The 21,770-nt window shown below is 42.5% G+C and overlaps 2 protein-coding genes across 5 annotated transcripts in view; one reads left to right on the forward strand and one right to left on the reverse strand.

Moving 5' to 3' along the window:
- Positions 1-21,770, forward strand: part of LOC126278199 (leucine-rich repeat-containing protein 24) — a 1,518,316-nt gene that overhangs the window by 947,266 nt on the left and 549,280 nt on the right. For all 4 annotated transcript variants that reach the window (XM_049978119.1, XM_049978117.1, XM_049978118.1 and 1 more), the window contains one exon: positions 3,347-3,391. The gene's annotated coding sequence lies outside the window, so the exon portion shown is untranslated. The remainder of the gene's footprint in view (positions 1-3,346; positions 3,392-21,770) is intronic.
- The window catches only part of LOC126278896 (rho GTPase-activating protein 17-like), a 30,839-nt gene that overhangs the window by 600 nt on the left and 8,469 nt on the right, over positions 1-21,770 (reverse strand). The window lies entirely within an intron of this gene.

The following is a 21,770-nucleotide window of genomic DNA, read 5'->3' on the forward strand; positions in this document are numbered from 1 at the left end:
TGTTTAAATGGCTTTATATTTGTCATCGGCTGTACTGCACTGCCGGAAGAAATAAAATACAGTACCATCAAGGGCTCCTTACAGTTGCTCCACGGAGTAATATGTGCATCTTGGGGGATTTTAGTGTTCATTTACCACGGTCATCAGCAATCAGACGGCACTCGGCAGGCCCGCCTGTGTATCCCTGCAGGCAGTAACAGAGTTCAGAGACGGGCACCGAGCGAGGTGGCGCAGTGGTTAGCACACTGGACTCGCATTCGGGTGGACGACGGTTCAATCCCGTCTCCGGCCATCCTGATTTAGGTTTTCCGTGATTTCCCTAAATCGTTTCAGGCAAATGCCGGGATGGTTCCTTTGAAAGGGCACGGCCGATTTCCTTCCCAATCCTTCCCTAACCCGAGCTTGCGCTCCGTCTCTAATGACCTCGTTGTCGACGGGACGTTAAACACTAACCACTACTACTTCAGAGTCGGGCAATGTTGACAACATTAATTCTAGGGTGCAACCATGCCCCACCAACGAGTAGGCCTACGTTCTCCTGTTGAATTGGTGCAGCCGGGACGGGGTCGAATTTTATGGCTGTTCAAACGGCTGTGGGCACTACGGGACTTAACATCTGAGGTCAGCAGTCTCCTAGAACTTAGAACTAAATAAACCTAACTAACATAAGGACATCACACACATCCATGTCCGAGGCACTATTCGAACCTGCGACCATAGCGGTTGCGAGGTTTGTAGTGTAACGACGAGTATGACTCAATGATTTTTGTTTGAAATATGAGCATGAGCAGACTTCCAGACTTTGTCACCTACGTCGTTTACAAAACACTTAAAAAAAATTATTTAGATTCTTTTAAAGTTCTCTATAAAAGACTCTTGAACGAAACTGTAATCAAAACACCTACAGTCGAGTCGTTTGTGCAAAATTACGTCACTCTGTCCATCTGGTTTGCGCAAACTTCTGAAATTTTGATGTTATTTCTATCTTCTTGGAAATTATATTCTTGCAAGATATCTTATTTTTCCCATTTTAAAATCAGACTGTAAGTCCTTTAAGATCCAAAAATCTAAATCAAACTCTTCTGAAAATTAATATATTGCAAAAATTCAGTAATAATTCTTCCTTAATACAACTATTCATAAATAATTCTCGAACACGTATTTAAGCTTTTAGAGCACACACTGTTTTATTGTCTTGGTATATGCTACATACAGAGTGAACACCAGTCTCAACAAAACAGAACTGAACCAAATACAACCTGAACTAAACATTCTGTGACGTCATTACAATGGAAAAATACAAACTTGTATTTATTTGAATGTTGGAGGTTCGACGCAACAACGCGGTCACAGGATATTCTGCTGCTCTTTGGCCGTTTAACCGCGACGTCTAGTGGCCAGCAATTTTCTTTCTGGTTCCGGCGGTGAAGATGCTTTTTTCGCGAGTTGCGCTGCTCTCTCCAAACATGAAACATACAAAACTAAATACAAAACTTTAAACATTTTACAAAGGTAACAAAAATATTACCAATATATAAACAAAACACTGAATTAAACTTATATTCACCTGCAAACTGAGCTGATCCTTGTGAATGGGTGACGCTTTAATTTCGCGTCCCATTACAGGTTCCAGACTGAAGCTTCTAGAACCACTCGGCCACAACGGCCGGCGCTTTCAACATTGGCCCTTGGTACATTCCCATGGCAGCAGAACAGGTTCTGTAAGTCCCCATAGCACAGACGTATTTCAAGATCGACGCATTCAATGTGCAGCGGTGGCTGACCAAACATCATCAAGGGAAATGAAATGATCGTATGGTATTTATCATGGCCGGGAAATCCCCTTCGGGATTCGGGCGCCGTATTGCAAGTTATTTTAGATGACGCCACGTCGGCGACTTGCGTGTCAATTATGACGCTAATGAAGGACAACACCCAGTCCCCTGCCGGGAATCGAACCTGGCCCCCCTTGCGCGGTAAGTGGTAACGCTATTGCTTTGTTACGGAGGCGGACATCATGAAAGGAAGAATTTGGGCACGTGTTGAACGTGCTGTGTTATTAGGGACCACTGGGTACCCTTTTCTTATATCAGTGTCATGATCATGTGTGCCTCAGGCCCCGCTCTCACTTACCCCACGACTCAGCCAATCATGGCTGCTCTGGAGTCTTGAAAGAGTTGATTAGAGTGCTGAATGACGGTCTTTATTTTGTCAGCGATATGTAAAATTGTCCACACCTCGTGATCTTGCGGTAGCGTTCTCGGTTCCCACGCACGGGGTCCCGGGTTCGATTCCCTGCGGCGTTAGGGATTTTCCCTGCCTCGAGATGACTGAGTGTTGTTTTGTTGTCTTCATCATCATCATTCATCGCCATTACGATAGGAGGAAGACAATGGCAAACCATCTCCGCTAGGGGCCGGCCTAGTTGGCGATGCGGATCTCATACGTATCGTCGCCTAGACTCTCGGAGTATGGGACCTCATCATCGTCATTATCATATGTAAAATTTTGCTGGAAACCATGTAAACAAGTTACAAAATCGGCTTTGATCCCATTTAAAACTAAAATTCTAACAAAATGAGGCATGGTGTAGAGACCTAGTGGAAAGTCCACCATAACTCCCACTGTCGTGTTTCCATGGCCCGGTGTGTGTTTCGACCAGCCTTTGGCCCAGATGATGGCCTGCCTACTGATCTACCATCGATCTGGTGTAGAAAGAAACGAGATTCATCCAAACATGAGAGTCCGGTTCACTGATCTCATTCGAATCTATAGCCGCGCGGGGTAGCAGCGTCGGAGGTTCGAGTCCACCCTCTGGCATGAGTCTGTCCGTGTGTTATCCTTAGCATAACTTAGTTTAAGGGACCCATGACCTCAGCAGGTTGGTTCCCTAGCAACTGACCACAAACTAAAAAAATAAAATAACAGTTCCAATCTTGATAATCGCATGGACACTGCAATAATAATTGACGATTTCGTTGGATCAACATGAATCGTTTGCTGTGGATTTCCATCTTCAGCAACGTTCTCCGAACTGCATTCTCTGAAACATGCATGCACTTCATTTGTACTCTTCACTTCAGATCTGCCACAGTTCGCCGACTATCGCAATGTACAGAGCGAACAAGGATTCTCATATTATACTAGCGTTAATGATTTTGCCGGTCTCTTGAGAAAAAGAGACGTACAGGTAACGAAGGACGTCAGTGGAAATTCGTAACCTGGAAAGGTTGTCAAAATACCGTGATTTTTACGAGGTCACTGCAGGATGTTTTCAAAATATTTATGTTATAGAAATCTGTATGAAAAAAAAATATTAATTTGATGTTTTCTTTTCTTTAAACAGGGTTACTGAAAGCAGCGAAGCCACACACTTCTCTGATGTGGTATGGTAAGTCTAAATTGCTCCAGGCATCGGATAATTTTAAATTCATTTTGATTTTGCATGCTAGCTGGTGTGATACATAAAGATGTAACAGGATAGCACTCATGAATGGTTCTTACTTTACACAGTAATTTCACAGAAAATACAAATCCCGCTGTCATTTGTGCAGCGGATTCTCGTTCTTCCAACCGCTATCCAAACCACCGCTTCCTTCAAGACAACTTACTACAAAGGCATACGTGTAAGTTGAAAGTTGAAGAATGTGTTCAACGACGTCACAATGTTGGAAAAATAAAATAAAATTAATGTTGACTGAAAAAATACACACACAGGAGAACAAAAACACGTCATTAGTAATGTCTGGTCTGTTTTCACAAACGACAAAGCAATTTTCTTTCGGTCACCAGTCGTCACAGATTCCTCTTTTATGTCAAACCTCTCACCTCAAAATAGCATACGCAAACCAAAATTTACAGGTTAAGAATGCTCTCTAAAACAATACCATGCATAGAAATTTCTCTTTCCGCTGTATAAAACTTTTTGCAGCTGCAGATTCCAGACAATTTAGTTCTCTTCTCTAAGCACTGAAGTATTATCAACGTTCATTGGTTTTTCCCCAAAATTTCCTTTCTGTACGCCTAATACTGAAGTGGTCGGAAATCATGGTAATTATCGCCTTTTGTGGGTTATGTTAGGCGTAAAAATGATTTCAGAGTGGAATTACAAGATGGCACGCTCCAAAACTGTGAGGAAAAAGGAGGTTTGGGTGTTTAGCATAACAGCTGGAATGTATTGTAAAAAATTTTGAAACTGAGACACCAGCGGAAAACGAAGGAATATCTTCGACTGTCTGTAAATTATGAAGCTGCTGCTGGTTGTCAGCGTCGAATAAAACTCTAATAACATCTTTCATCTCCGATGAAACAGAACCCATTCGTTCTATGTTCGTCTACGTATAAAGGCAGACTCGATATGTAAGCATGCAATGTGAGGCTGCAGGACGAACAACAGAATACGAGTGTAATCCTGTCCAACATGTACAGAATTTCGTATTTACAAATAGAACCTCATTTGCTTACATACAATTTTAACACACGTCCAGCTGAAAACTCATTCGCTTCCATTCTCATGAATACTTTAACTGGAATTTACGAAGGAAATGTATGTATATTCCAATACATATATTGTATATTGCAGTGCCTTAAAACGCACATCAATTCCTTCATCCGCAGCGAAATTTACACTAACATTTGCCTGCGCAATTAACAATAAGCCAAATAACAATAACAATAGGCCCTCTCGGAAAGATTGAGACCGTTATCATAAACATAAGTACGGCGTTATGAGACGAAAGCAAACAGAACGGCAGCCGACTGTACAATAAAATGGCCATCCTAACATACGGTGACGAATTGTTGACGGAAGCAAATTTATTCAGAACAGACAAAACCTATAACCAAAATTATTCGATTTTGTATACTTCGTGTAGCACCTTTTCGTACAGCTCAACTCACTAGCTTTACATAGAGGTAGTGAACCAGATACCGATCGAAAAAGCGCCGGATGTAGACGACTGTTAGTCTGACATACTGGCCAATCTGATATGGTTTTGGGCGGTTTTCCTCGCTCCTTTAAGCACAGGCTAGGCTGATCCACAAATTCCGCCTCAGAAAATACTATGCACAAACAACTAAAATACGACAAAGAAGGTACAAAGTTTATAGGATACGCAGACAGTTATATGGCCCACACGACTTCCCTAGCTCAGGGTAAGTGCGGATGCGACCAAAGTAAGTGTATACTGGCAGACGCGTGAAATTAATTTTGCAGAATCGTGGAAACAATGAATCTAGTGCAACGTACAACCCTAGGGAAGCAAAATTTATTTCCTATATTCAAAATGTCACTGCCAGAGAAACCAAAATGCTTACAAACAAATTCACGTATTGTACTGTAGAAAGCAATAAATCTTAAACAACTCTTGATAGGAACATTATATGTCTACATACCTATGACTGATACAAGAAAAAACTGTCAGAGGTAAACTTTGAACTATTTTACGGTGCCAGTCGACGGAGAACTTCTGTTCCGAAAGACAGGGATATAATGCTTGTGATAGATAATAACTAGTGAGTTGGAAATAATTTTATCACGTTGATTAGCGAATCAGTGTCTGAAGTGCAAGGATGGATGTAAATTTTCGGTGGTTTGGCTTGTGCCTTTACAGTGGTAAGCATGAAATAATAATTTCAAGAATTATCAGAATTTATCTTTGTGTTTTCGCTTAGTCTTTGTTAAAAAGTGTGTTGAAATGTTTGGGAAGAGGTACAAAGCCAATTGTATGAAATATAGTCATCGAGTCACTCTCTCAGCAGGCAAGTGCTTAGTTCGGCCGGTGAGAAAATATGATTTTCGCACGTCACCATCTAACCTAAACAGTGCACCATTCAGTGGTTCCATTCAGGTTCACGACAGCTTAAACCACTGTTTCATGGATCCAAAAAAGCCTCAAACGTACGAAAGTCACGGTCCAACAATTTAGAAGTTCGGAGGCGTTTTTCACACTCAAAGATTTATGGGTCACAGTTCTTGATTAGCCATGACAAATTCATGAAACATCGGAAAAACTGTCCGAGCGAATCAGAACTTGAGATTTCTGATTTCATTACCTTACCCATAAGTACAAAACACTAAACAGAAAATTTATGGCTCATAAAAGTAGGTTTTATGGTCTGCAACTACTGAGATATTTTTGTACTGTTGAAACACACATCGTATGTACATAGAACAAAAATCGTAATTTTTGTTGTTCTAAAATATGTCTTAGAAACACTTATTCATCGTGTTATTGTGTTAGAAATTACTGACTTGTTTATGCTGGACGTTAACGATGCTGATTATTTCTACGATATACGTGACTGGTTTATATGGGATGCGATTCAATAAGAAACGTCCACAGGGCAGTGATTTTGCAGATACATCTGGTGATGGAATAAGTATTCCAAAATTTCTCCTTTATGTAAGCATTATTAAATTGCTGCACATATGCAAAAGACATTTGGCTTTCTGCTTCCGAGATATCGTCTCTAACAATTATGGTGAGACAAAAATTATTCTCAACTACTTTAGGAGTGCTAATAATATACAGTCTATAGAAGAAACAATGATGGAAATGAAAAAAAGACTCATTAACGGTATGAAAGTGCAGGCTGAAAGGGCATCAGCAGTAAGATTCGCTGGTGACGTTGCTAACCCTAAGGAGTGTGAAGAAGAACTGCAGAAAGTACAAAATAACCTAATGAATAAAGAATATGAATTAACAGGAAACCGAAGAAAGCTGAAATTACTGAGGAGTACCAAAAATTTGCGATGACCTTAACATCAAAACTGGGGTTTGTGAAGTGGACATTCCTGGCCAATAGAAGTCCACTCCACATCTGTCTTACTATGAGGAAGAAATTTCTAAAAATTTACGATTGGAGCACAGGTGTGGTAGTGAACCGTGAACTGTTGGAAAAACCGGAAAGGAAGGAATATAAGCGTTTCAGATGTAGTGGTATCGAAGACTTTAGAAATATAGGTGAACTTATTTAATAAGGAATGGTGAGGTTCTCCGCAGGATCGGCGAGGAGAGGAACATGTGACGATCACTGACAAGAGGAAAGGGCAGGATGATAGGATATATGTTAAGGCATCAGGGGATAAGTCCCTTGGTATTAAACGGAGCTGTACAGGATAAAAACTGAAAAGCACTGTAGGGGAGGCAAAGACTGGAATACACCAGTAGATAATTGAAAACCTATGGTACAAGTGCTACCCTGTCACGAAGTTGTTGGAATAAGAGTGAGAGAAAAGTGTATTTACTTTGCTTTACACCTGTCATGGGCCTTATCGACAACTGGTCTGCTCTGCGAACCTCTTCCACTTCCTTTTGTTAAGTTCGCTATTTTTACATATGGTACTGTACTGTGTTCACCAGATTTTATCTCACCAGTTAATGCTTGGTCTTCCTGTCGTTCGATCTACTGTCCTGCAGATTCCTATTCTAAGTAGACCTTCTTGCTATACGGGCAGCCCCGTTCAGTCTTCACATATGTAGCTCTTCGCAGATGTTATGATGATTTTCAAGTTCTGGTAATTCTTCAGTTCTTCTTGTCCCACTCCATGTTATTTTCATTTCATGTCGGTAAAAAAAAAAATCCAATACTACTTTTTTATCGAATATTATTTATTTTTCTTCTTATTTCTCTCTAAATATTAATGGTTCACATTCGTGTACTGTTACCAGAATAACAGGCGACTGATACATGGGAATTTGTAGTTATTACTAACGAGAGAGATGACTGACCTCTAACACTCACAATGTCACGAAGCCGTGTTTAGAACGTAAATAACTTATCCCAAAAACAGTGAAACGAGCCATTCTCATGCAAAACTGTGCATCTTATCACGAGAGACATTGAAATGATCACCCATTCAAGATCTAAGAGGGGAACTTGGGTAATGCGAACAATTAAGACATGAGTATTATAGGATAAAAACCACACATATTTCACTGTCGCGAGTTATTGTCCGCTCTGCTTACAGTAATTAAGGTATCTAAACAAAACAAAAAACTTTTCTTATTGACATAAGAGTGTTGCATAGCCATCCAATCTTCGAAGTGCAGCTGTGGGTTTTCAATGAAGTGGCCAAAGCAGTGTGAACAGAGGAATATGAACCTTTGACTGACGCCAATTTTCCACAGTTAGCTTCACTTCTACAGTCAGGCAGCCAAATGTTTCACTAATTACTTTTTAAACTGCTTTGAACGTGAATCCATATTTATTCGAAGCTGCATCACTTTGGATTTTCCGGTTTATGAACAGATAGTGTCTTTTCATAGTGAAGACCTACTTCAGTTTTCTCGGAAATTTTGCAATAATCGAGCGTAATTCTGATTAAATCTGTTTGAGAATCACTTATTAAGGTTACTCTGAATAGACATGTCTAGAAGTCGAATGTAGAATCTTATGGCTTGTTAAGCAGCGTCAGTTTTCTTCTGTATGATCAGCATTGCGACCACTCACCCTGGATCTTTTTCAGTATATTGTGATGCTCACAGTTACCGGTGTGTTCAGTTAACCACGGAGACGACAAGACCCTGAAGAAGACTCTAAAAGAGGGGCTAGATTATGACGAGGTATCACAACCCCGAAGATTTTACTTTCAGTGACAAGGGCCACGAGCGTTTGCAGACTAACGTAAGCCTAGTAATGTTCACCCTCTGCAGTTTGATCACCTGTGGACTAGTTTTAGTAAATTCTCCATCGATCTTCTCTAAGATGAGGTTATTATGTGTCTTCATTGTGAGGCACCACTGCCATTCCAACACATCCAGGTAACTGTGAAAAGCCGTCTGGTTTTGAGTCTCTCGTTGAAAACTGGTAACGGAGCAAGTGGTTTGTAATATGCACTGCAACAAAATAAGTCAATCATCGGGAAGGACGACGACGTTTTTCACCTGATGAAAGCATTAGCCACCTGGTGGCAATAGAGACAGTAGCCGTACTGATAATGGTTCGTCCATCAACACACAGCGTAATGGCATGGCTACCAGAGCGCCATTAGTGTCTACCCTTTAATGGGAAATAAAAGCCAGAAACCTCAATTTGGTGGAAACATGCGAAGCAATCAGGCACACATGCCACGGAGACGCACTCGTGGTTTCTACATCCAACTGAGAAACTTTGCCGGCCGTGGTGGCTGAGCGGTTCTAGGCGCTTCAGTCCGTTACCGCGCGACCGCTACGGGCATGGATGTGTGTGATGTTCTTAGGTTAGTTAGATTTAAGTAGTTCTAAGTTCTAGGGGACTGATGACCTCAGATGTTAAGTCCCATAGTGCTCAGAGTCATTTGAACCATTTTTTGAGATACTTTGATAGGGCGTCAAATTGTGGCCTTCCCAGTGGCGGGGTCCGACTCCGTAGCGCAGCGGCAGCGTTACCGCCCACCACCAAAGGGGGCCCGGGTTCGATTCCCAGCAGGGGACTGGGTGTTGTGTGTTCTTCATCATCATTGACATGCAAGTCGCCGAAGTGGCGTCAACTAAAAATACTTCCAATACGGTGGCCGAACCCCGAAAGCGACATCCCGACCAATAAATGCCATACGATCATTTAATTTTTTCATTTCCCAGTGGCGGGATGGAGCTTTCGGAGGACTAGTATAGACGTGATGCGTCAATAGCCCAACGATGCTGTTTCCTGGGGTGACATAACATTGTCTCATCTGTAGACGAGGCTTGGACGTCCAGGCATCACAGACGCCCGCCAGGACAGTCGTATTGTAAGGGGAACAGTAGTTGGTGAGTGCTGTCTTAGAGAGTGCGTTCGTCCAAGACACAGTGTTCTTAGTTCTGGGGTGGCTTCAGCTGCAACTCTCTCTCACCTTCGGTCCTTCTGGGACGGGGGACTATACCCAGCGATCGGTATATGCAAAAAGTTGTTACATCCGTTCATTTGCGGCTGTAGCAACAGGAAGGTGATGTGTTGTTCCAGTAGGATAATGCTCGCCCAGATACAGCTCGTGAAACAACATGCTCTGGAAGACTTGCAGCAGCTTCCGTGGCCGGCACCATTTTTGGACTTGTCTCTAATCGAGCACATATGAGGTCTGTTGGGACGAGAAGTGATTCGTGCGAATCGTCACCAACAACTCTTACAGAATTACGTGAACAGGTCGAGAAGGTGTGGAATAACTTACTCAGGACAATATTCGCCATCTGTACGATCGGCTTGATGCCAGAGTCAAGCCTGCATTGACGCCTGTGGAGGTTACACCATGTACTAGTATGGGTGTTTCAAATGGGTACCTATGTAAGTAGGCTGTTTAGGTTTTTTTATTGGTAACGCCAACGCCACGTAGCGCTCAGTATAAAAATCACTGGCTGTGTCGTATGCAGTCTGTGGCTAGTTTGCATTGTTGTCTGCCATTGTAGTGTCGGGCAGCGGCAGCTGGATGCTAACAGCGCGTAGCGTTGCGCAATTGGAGGTGAGCCGCCAGCAGTGGTGGACGTGGGGAGAGAGATGGTGGAGTTTTGAAATTTGTAAGAATTGGTGTCATGAACTGCTATATATATTGTGACTAGTGAGGTAAATACATTGTTTGTTCTCTATTAAAATCTTTCATTTGCTAACTATGCCTATCAGTTGTTAGTGCCTTCAGTAGTTTGAATCTTTTATTTAGCTGGCAGTAGTGGCGTTCGCTGTATTGCAGTAGCTTGAGTAACGAAGATTTTTGTGAGGTAAGTGATTTGTGAAACGTATAGGTTAATGCTAGTGTGGGCCATTCTTTCGTAGGGATTTTTGGAAGTCAGATTGCGTTGCGCTAAAAAATATTGTGTTTCAGTTTAAGCACAGTCTTGTATAATTTTTTCTAAGGGGACGTTTCACCTGGTACCTCAGTATGAATTGCGAATGTGATCATTTCATGTATTCCATATAAACAGTTGCAGCAACGTATCTTGTTCCATAAAAACACGGGAGAACTGCCGGATATCAGTAACGTCCTGCCACGATATTTCGGCGCAGAGTCTTCTGGCCATCTTCAGGTGAGTGCCACTGTAGCAGTGCTGGCGAGTACGCACTGAGCTCCGCTATTTATACCATACTGAGGTGACATTGCGCATGCGCTGCTCAGCGTGCGCATTCATAACAGCTGTGTGCGCTGCGCCTCGCGCCCTCCACGGTGAAAACTTGGCGTATCGATATCAGGTCGCTTTTCATCTTTATGCCGATAACTACGTCGACTACGAAGTTTCCCTAATACATGATTCCAAGCAGAGTTTAGCTGATAACCGCTGTCCCGATTGATGAGAGTCTCGTTGTCAGACAACCTTATTTCCACTGAATCATTAATAATCGAGCTCAAAAAGTTTGATGTATGGGCCAAAATTTTTGTGTATCTGTAACTCATGGAATGGTCTGCGGAAATACAATGCTCGGCGATTGCGGACTTGGTGGGTTGGAGAAGGCGAGTATGCCGTTGGTGTTCCACAATGCGTTCCTGCACAGTTCGTGTTGTTTGCCCTACATATGATTCGCCGCATTCACACGGAATTTTCATCCCACTGGCGATGAAAATTTGGAAGGAGGGCGAAAGATGACTCTCACTTGATACTTTCTCAATATTCTGCCTATCTGTGAAGAAATATTCCCAATAAATGGTAGATAAGCAGTCGACCTGAAGGCCTCTTCCTCTTCCTTATTCCGTCGTTTGTAGGTCTGCATCATTCTGTTCACTTGCCTACATGAAAAGCCATTCTTCAGAAATACTTTTTGCATGTGTTCCGGTTCCGCTTCAGTACCGCCGGCGTCAGAGATGGCATGGGCACGGTGGATCAAGGTTGAGACAACGGCCATTGTTTGTGCTGGATGGTGGCTAGTAGCTTGTAGATACAGGTCTGTATGAGTGGGCTTTCTGTACACCGAGTGACCAAGTGTGCCATCTCTCTTCCGTTGCACCAAGACGTCTAAAAATGGCAGACAACCATCTTTCTCTATCTCCATGGGAAACTTTATGTTTTCATGTATGGAGTTCATGTGACGTAAAAATTCTTGGAGACGGTCCAGACCGTGAGGCCACACTATAAAAGTGTCGTCAACGTATCGCCAGAATACTGTCGGTTTAATAGTGGCAGAGTCGAGTGCTCTCTCCTCAAAATCTTCCACAAAATGATTGGCCATCAGGGGAGACAATGGACTCCCCATGGCGACACTGTCAGATTGTTCGTAAAATTAGTTGTTAAATATAAAACATATAGAGGAGAGAGTGTGCTGAAACAACGCTGTAATGTCTGCACCAAACACATTGCCAATGAGGTGTAGTGAATCCACCAGAGGCACCTTTGTGAAAAGTGAAACCACATCAAGACTGACCAATAAGTCGTCACTTAGCAGTTGTAGTGACTGAAGTCGACTGATAAAATCACCAGAATTCTTTATCTGATGTGCACACTTGCCTATCATTTGTTTGAGCAAAGATGCCAAGAATTTTGCTAGGTCGTAAGTCGCTTAAACATCACATACCTTGAGTGAGTTGGAAACAAGCCCCATTGACGTCGGTTTGCAGTAGGGTTTTGGAGCATGTACTGTATTCAAACATTATGAATCACCTCGAACGGAACGATCTATTGATAAGTAATCAGCATGCTTTCAGAGAACATCGTTCTATTGCAACGCAGCTAGCTCTTTATTCACATGAAGTAATGGCCGCTATTGACAGCGGATCTCAAGTTGATTCCGTATTTCTAGATTTCCGGAAAGCTTTTGACACCGTTCCTCACAAGCGACTTCTAATCAAGCAGTGGGCCTATGGAGTATCGTCTCAGTTGTGCGACTGGATTCGTGATTTCCTGTCAGGAAGGTCGCAATTCGTAGCAATAGACGACAAATCATCGAGTAAAACTGAAGTGATATCAGGTGTTCCCCAGGGAAGCGTCCTGGGACCTCTGCTATTCCTGATCTATATAAATGACCTGGGTGACAATCTGAGCAGTTCTCTTAGGTTTTCCGCAGATGATGCTGTAATTTACCGTCTAGTAAGGTCATCCGAAGACCAGTATCAGTTGCAAAACGATTTAGAAGAGATTGCTGTATGCTGTGGCAGGTGGCAGTTAACGCTAAATAACGAAAAGTGTGAGATGATCCACATGAGTTCCAAAAGAAATCCTTTGGAATTAGATTACTCGATAAACAGTACTATTCTCAAGGCTGTCAATTCAACTAAGTACCTGGGTGTTAAAATTACGAACAACGTCAGTTGGATAGACCACATAGATAATATTGTGGGGAAGGCGAGCTAACGGTTGCGTTTCATTGGCACGACACTTAGAAGAAGCAACAAGTCCATTAAACAGACAGCTTACACTACACTCTTTCGTCCTCTGTTAGAATATTGCTGCGCGGTGTGGGTCCTTACCAGGTGGGATTGACGGAGGGCATCGAAAGGGTGCAAAAAAGAGCAGCTCGTTTTGTATTATCACGTAATAGGGGAGAGAGTGTGGCAGATATGATACGCGAGTTGGGATGGAAGTCATTAAAGCAAAGACGTTTTTCGCCGCGGCGAGATCTATTTACTAAATTTAAGTCAGCAACTTTCTCTTCCGAATGCGAAAATATTTTGTTGAGCCCAACCTACATAGGTAGGAATGATCATCAAAATAAAATAAGAGAAATCAGAGCTCGAACAGAAAGGTTTAGGTGTTCGTCTCTCTCGCGCGCTGTTCGAGAGTGGAGTGGTGGATTGTGGTTCGTTGAACTCTCTGCCAAACACTGAAATGTGAATTGCAGAGTAATCATGTAGATCTAGATGTAGATGTATGGTGTCCTAAATTTTTACGGCGCTGTAAATACAGTAATGAACACTCCCTGCTTGCTGTCTTTCGTGTCACTAAAAGATACGCCTACGACTATCATGTCTATGCATATGCCTTGTATTTCCTTCAGTCTCACTCTTCCTATTCTGGAAGTCTGTGTGCTGCCGTCGTACAAACGTTATCTACAGGGTAACTGTAGAGGAAGGGTTAAATACTGAAACCGGAGACCCCGTGCCCCAGCCGCGCTGTGAGGAGGCGGGGTTTTTGTGCGATGCGGAGCCCGGAGCCCCTTGAGCGCCCAAGGCCTGCCCTTCCCAGCATGCTCTGCTCTCGAGAAGGACCGCAAAGTGCCGCCCCTCCCCTCTCCTCACTCCACAACGCAATACTTGTAGTAACTCGCCTGGGGCTGCCAGCTACCGCGTCTCCTGCAAAGACAGCGGACGCTACAGATCCTTCGCACAGATTTCCTGGCTACACTAGAAATGTTGCCGCTGGCGAAATTGCAGTAGCTTAATCTGCCTATCTGAGAACTCTTCTAATCTTCTGTAGGTATGTTTCATGAAACACCGGAACAACGAGACTGCTACGGTCGCAGGATCGAATCCTGCCTCGGGCATGGATATGTGTGATGTCCTTAGGTTAGTTCGGTTTACGTAGTTCTACATCTACATCTACATTTATACTCCGCAAGCCACCAAACGGTGTGTGGCGGAGGGCACTTTACGTGCCACTGTCATTGCCTCCCTTTTCTGTTCCAGTCGCGTATGGTTCGCGGGTAGAACAACTGCCGGAAAGCGTCTGTGCGCGCTCGAATCTCTTTAATTTTACATTCGTGATCTCCTCGGAACGTATAAGTAGGGGGAAGCAATATATCCGATATCTCATACAGAAACGCATCCTCTCGAAACCTGGACAGCAAGCTACACTGCGATGCAGAGCGCCTCACTTGCAGACTCTGCCACTTGAGTTTGCTAAACATCTCCGTAACGCTATCACGCTTACCATCCGCTCTTCTTTGGATCTTCTCTATCTCCTCTGTCAACCCGACCTGGTACGAATCCCAAACTGATGAGCAATACCCACGTATAGGTCGAACGAGTGTTTTGTAAGCCACCTTATTTGTTGATGGACTACATTTTCTAAGGACTCTCCCAATGAATCTCAACATGGTACCCGCCTTACCAACAATTAATTTTATATGCTCATTCCATTTCAAATCGTTCCGCACGCATACTCCCAGATAATTTACAGAAGTAACTACTACCAGTGTTTGTTCCGCTATCATATAATCATACAATAAAGGATCCTTCTTTCTATGTATTCGCAATACATTACATTTGTCTATGTTAAGGGTCAATTGCCACTCCCTGAACCAAGTGCCTATCCGCAGCAGATCTTCCTGCATTTAGCTACAATTTTCTAATGCTGCAATTTCTCTGTATACTACAGCACCATCCGCGAAAAGCCGCATAGAACTTCCGACACTATCTACTAGGTCATTTGTATATATTTTGAAAAGCAATGGTCCCATAACACTCCCCTGTGGCATGTCAGAGGTTACTTTAACGTCTGTAGACGTCTCTCCATTGAGAACAACATGCTGTGATCTGTTTGCTAATACCTCTTCAATCCAGCCAAACAGCTGGTCTGATATTCCGTAGACTCTTACTTTGTTAATCAGGCGAGAGTGCAGAATTGTATCGAGCGCCTTCTGGACGTCGAGGCAAATAGCATCTACTTGGGAGCCTGTTTCTATTATTTTCTGGGTCTCATGAACAAATAAAGCGAGTTGGGTCTCACACGAACACTGTTTCCGGAATCCATGTTGTTTCCTACAGAGCAGATTCTGTGTTTCCAGAAACGACATGATACGCGAGCAAAAAACATGTTCTAAAATTCTAGAACAGATCGGCGTCAGAGATATAGGTCTATAGTTTTGCGCATCTGTTCGACGACCCTTCTTGAAGACTGGCACAACATGTGCTCTTTTCCCACCATTTGGAACCTTCCGTTCTTCTAGAGACTTGCGGTACACGGCTGTTAGAAGGGGGGCAAGTTCTTTCGCGTACTCTTTGTAGAATCGAATTGGTATCCCGTGAGATCCAGTGGACTTTCCTCTGTTGAGTGATTTCAGTTGCTTTTCTATTCCTTGGACACTTATTTAGATGTCAGCAATTTTTTTGTTTGTGCGAGGATTTAGTGAAGGGGATGCAGTGCGGTCGTCCTATGTGACACAGTTTTGGATAAAGGTGTTTAGTATTTCAGCTTTACAAGTGTCATCCTCTGTTTCAATGCTATCATCATCCCGGAGTGTCTGGATGGGCTGTTTTGAGCCACTTACTGATTTAACGTAAGCCCAGAACTTCCTAGAATTTTCTGTCAAGTCGGTACATAGAATCTTACTTTCGAAGTCTAGAGGACAGATTACCTCAGTTGTTAAATCCCACAGTGCTGGGAGCCATTTGATTTAAAATTCTTGAGGGTATCTGACTTTCCAATGGCTTGAAGCTGTCCAGCTACCTATCTGTTTAGTTAAACAAATTCATTTATTACGATATCGGGTCTGGTGGTGCGTCGTTGAAGCACGTGCATAGGAACATTGAGGTTGCATGATCTTATCCTGGTTGGACCATGGATTGTTCAGTCTGCGAGAGACTGAGAGTATACAAGAGAGAAGCATCGGTCAACTGTGAATGTACATGCGCAGGCAATGTAGGGAGATATGGTGTATGTTTACATATTCTTCGATGGTAGTTCTACTGCTGCTGTAGAACAATACGTCCGCTTTTCCGCCACGTCGCTTTCCTGATCGCAGTGTGTGTACCAGAGCTTTCAGCACGTTGTGTGAAGCAGGTATTCTTCCAAGTTCTCATCTTTCTTCTGAACAATAAAATGAGGAGGGACAGCTACACATGTTGAAGTGGCGCGGCGTAGTCCTATAACCAGCATTAGGCGACATTCTGCAGGTGTCAGTGTCCCACGAAAATGTGTACGGCGATGATTACATGGGCATTCCTTATACCCGTTTAACATCATCGTGTCTACAGTCTTCATATTGGCGACAACGCCACACGACTTGAGATCTGACTCTGGTAAGATGACTATCGTCATTTTCTCCCTTCAATTCTATACACTGCTGAAGCAACGCTTATACTGAAGGGAACCAACAACACACGTAACAGAATGAAATTTTCACTCTTCAGCGGAGTGTGGGCTGATATGAAACTACCAGGCAGATTAAAACTGTGTGCCGGACCGAGAGTGGTGCTCGGGACCTTTGCTTTTCGCGGGCAAGTGCTCTACCGTTTGAGCTACCCAAGCACGACTCACAACCCGTCCTCATACCTTTAGTTCCGGTACTCCCTCGTCTCCTACCTTCCAAACCTTACAGAAGCTCTCCTGTAGACCTCACAGAGCTAGAACTCCTGGAAGAAAGGATACTGCGAAGACATGGCTTAGCCAGAGCCGGGGAGATGTGCCCAGAATGAAAGACAAAGTTCCCACGTTCGAGTCTCGGTCCGGCACACAGCTTTAACCTGCCAGGAAGTTTCAGCAGACTTAACAATCATCGATACGGCAGGAAAATTCACATACTACTGTAATATTTAATTTGCAGGGTCTTTTCTCGATCAGCATTGGTGCGGCAGAATGGGTAACGTGTAGCGAGTCCAATCATTTTAGACGAGCGATGAACCGGACAAAATCTGTTTCTTTTTTTAGAAAATTGATGGTAGATGAATGTGCTAGATGCATTAGATGGTCGCGCCGTGGACGGCTGCCATCATTAGTGAACGTGATGAAGCACTCAGACAAGTAAAGCAACATGTCCTGCCATCATTAGCGAACATGCGGAAGCACTCAGACAAGTAAAACAACATGTTGTATCAAGACCGGACAAATTAAATTAAGTTTACAATGGGATATTCGAACATTTATTGGTAGCTGTACAGCTGCTGTAATGAAACATGGACGATAATGCTTAGAGATTAATGTGATAAAAATACGTGTTTTTCAATTTATACTTTGTAGAACACATGCTGTAATGTTTACTGACTATTGCACATGTGTACATATATAAAGCTGACAATATATTTAATCATTTGAAGCAAAATCTTCATGTTATCATACGCCAAAATAGTTTAAATGGCTCTGAGCACTATGGGACTTAACATCTGAGGTCATCAGTCCCCCAGAATTAGAACTGCTTAAACCTAACTAACCTGAGGACAGCTCACACATCCATGCCCGAGGCAGGATTCGAACCTGCGACCGTAGCAGCAGCGCGGTTCTGGACTGAAGCGCCTGGAACCTCTCGGCCACAACGGTCGGCTATCACACACCTTACTCCGAATGAATATTTATTTATTTTCTGTAATGGATAATACAGAAAACGAATAAGAATGCACATTACATATGTGTCTTTCGGAATTCATTTGGGATGGTACATATGACAAGATAATATATTTGCTTCAAATGATCGAACCAGTTGTGTCTCTAAATATTGACCATTCTCCTGCGTAACCCTGTCTACTGGATAAACTCTTAACGTTAATTTTAAACTAGTCATATCTTACTGAACAGAAACGCCAGTCTGAGGTAAAAAAGTCTTACATGCCTAAATAGTGCTACTCAAAGAAAGAACATGGAGGCGCACAATCAAAAATATGGCAGTAAGGAAATGTAAGCCTTCTACGAAACCAAGGCGCTACTCACAAACGTTGTTTGGATTCAAAGTTCTTTGAGGGCGGTGAATATAATACGGCTAATGGACCCTCTGACGTAGCTGCACGAACATCATTAAGTCATAAACACTTGCTTCCTGCCTTATACTGAGACCGTATTCATAATAGGAAAGAAATTGAATACCATCTCCCGCATACTTAACACTGATTTTTCCTTAGTCTGTCAGCTCTGTTACGGTCTATTCAATATTCTGTAAGACTATCAGTTACACGGAACAAATGAAACTTTTCAGTGTTAGTTTAAAGTACAGTGATCATTCAAATTTATAGTGACTTCTATGTCTCTGTACATATCGTTCTATTAAATCCGAATCAGTACTGTAGTCACAAGTAGGTCCGTAGCATATTTTTCTAAGGACAATAGTTTTCCGCAATTCCTGTCGTAACATGGAATAGAATATCTTTCTGTCTTTTTGTAGAAAAGATAAAACGAAAAAGATGTTATGAAACCAGTTACCACAGCCTTTGCGGCAGATCGTCATTCACAGAACGTCATTTAGATGTCTTGCACCGTTTAAGAATTATAGAGATTTTTGTGGTATGTTAGACACTTCGCATATAGAGGGTGTTTTACGATGTTGTATATGAGGTCATTTGAAACAAGAAACAATTAGAAACAAAAAAGAAATTTTCCAGTAGATCTAACGTTCTGAGGTTTCCATGCAAACTTAATTAGGTGTATGTATTCATACATATACTTCACATATCCTGGGAATCTAAAGATTCAACGAGTTTGGCCTGTTATCGACGTCAGTACTGCCACGATATTGGTCGCAGGATTTCCAAGTCCGTTTGTAAAAAGAGAAGATTTAACAAATCATTTTCTTCATTTACTTACTAAATCATGACTACAACTTACATTTTATGTTTGCAAGCAATAATGTTCGTCTATTATGCTTTTGACGGACGATGAATGCAGTGCATGTTCAAATAGCAGAAGATATTTTATGTGATATAATTACAGTTTAACAAGTTTCGCACTTTTTATTTACTTGTACTGTGCAACATTTCTTTCTGGTGGATTTCATGATTGTAGGGCAACGGGAAACACCATATACATTTTAATGGGCGAGCTTCGAGTATCAAAATAGGTAAGATAAATGGCCGTATTTTTTATTACAGTGATTCGAGAGCTTAAATTTTTTACACCACCAAGGGACAAAATTTGACCTTTATACGCCAAATTGTGCAGAGAAAAAATTCCGTAATGGACAGACAGGCAGACGGAAGAACGGACAACAAAGCGATGCCATAAGAGTTGTGTTTACAGACTGAACCACGGAACCCAAGAAAATCATTCAGACATTTGCTCTGTTTCAAGTTACATGTTTATGAAATGTTATTATGTCATTATTAATTATTGAGCCAAAGTTGTTGGTATCTGTCAGGCTAACAAATTTCTTACAATACTGGGATGCAAACTTCCGCTGCTGCCTCGGTTCGGGTGGTTTTCTGGATGGGTGTGGACCGTCACGGACACTAGCAGCCCACGACCTTTGTCATGTTCAAAATGTCGCGCACGATGCTGATTTTCATTGTTTTCACTTACACCTCGATTGTAGATCAGGGCATCCACTTCTCTGGCGATCTCAGTTTCATCTCAATTATATGGTCCTCGGAATTGTGACAAAGGGGACTCCGATTTGTTCGAGGCATGCATGTGATAATTACAACTTTATGACAATCCTTTGAAGTCTCATGATGTCAGAAAAACGGAGATGTTTTAGGTATGTTTCTGTAAACTTCGGTTCATCTACGTGTTCCCATTTTAACGTTCTGAGAATTCCCTGTACATCTGATTTGGTGAAGTAAAATCTCCTTGCCTGACTCTGCTTTCAGTTTTGAGTTTCTCAGTATGATATGGTTACTGATTAGCTCTCACTATTTACATTTTTTTCAGTGAAGTCTATATGTCAACTATTTTCTTATAATTAGAGTGGCACATTTTAAGAGAGGAAAAGTTGGTCTCTCACCTATTTATACGGAAAATTATTAATGATTTTAATCTGACACAACTCGAGCGAGACTTTAGAAAGTTAACGGCATCAGACATTGATGGAGCCTGGTAGGGCACTAAAAGTATGAGGTATTTTTATCATTCTTAGCACATAGAAATGGCATGTAGAAAGCAATTGGAGCGAGCCCATCCCTTAGTAAATCTTTCCAGACATGCCCACAGCCATACAGGGCAGACAGGGAAGCCCCTCCTCTAGACAGGTCTCCAGCAGGACAATGCCGAGCTACCTGCAGCAGCGCCAGCAGAATTTTGGGCTGCGGGGACAGACTGAAGAAATGCATCTAAACAGTAGAGTTGTAAACCATGCACTGTGTGCACAGCCACCCGTAATAAAACTTCACAAGTTTTAGTGTTCGCCGATACTGCAAGTAGGCCTGTGAGCCACTTCCACCAGCCGCCTCGGATATGTGAGAAACTCTGATGTCTGAGAAATGTTTATTAACTTCATAGTTAGGACTGACAATCTCCAAGGCACAGAGGATTTAGATAAGGATCCTTAAGATAGTATCTGTTCGCCAGTTGGTGTGGAAAGCAACATGGCTTTGGAGAAAATCATCTTCTCTTTCCGCAAAAACTTAAAAAAGCCAGTAACTACCGTTTCTTTTCTTTTCCATAAATGCAGGTTTCTTAACTCTTGCCCTGGTTCTACATGAGTTTGTACTGTCATGTGGGACAGGAGATTTAGCGCCTCTAGAGGCCTGTGATTGGATTAAGATGGCGTGAAGGCGGCGTCATTTGTGTACTTTGTGGAAAACAGATTTTTTTCTTCTGAGAGGTGCGAAGCACTTGGATCCGGACTTTGGTCTGGTAAAACGTCTGGTATAAGCTCTGGCATGTGTGGTTGGTACTGTGGACTAGCCCTAAGACTGACTTCACTTGTGAGTAGTTACACTGGGGAGCCTGTGGTGAAGTTCTTGCTGTACTGACAGTGTGACTTCAAATGTCTCAGACTAATCATTTGCCGAGAGCATACTTATTCATTTTAGGTTTACTAATCTTGACGTTTGGTATCATTGTGTGTCAAAGTGAGCCAAGTTTGTCCTTGGTGCGACCAGTGGACGGGTGTGTCACACACTGAAATCTATCGTGATTTCAGGGCTCTGATAGAGATTAAATTGTGATTCGTCAGCCTGATCGCTAGACCATGAGATTTTGGTATTCCTTTCGTGGCTATGAACGATTCTCAGGTGCCGTCTCACATATTGCCTCTGCCGCACACATCTCGCCAGCTGCAAGTTACTTCGCTGCACGAAGCAAACAGGGAAACGC

This window comes from Schistocerca gregaria, chromosome 6, assembly GCF_023897955.1.
Source record: "Schistocerca gregaria isolate iqSchGreg1 chromosome 6, iqSchGreg1.2, whole genome shotgun sequence".
Classification (NCBI taxonomy): Eukaryota; Metazoa; Arthropoda; class Insecta; order Orthoptera; family Acrididae; genus Schistocerca; species Schistocerca gregaria.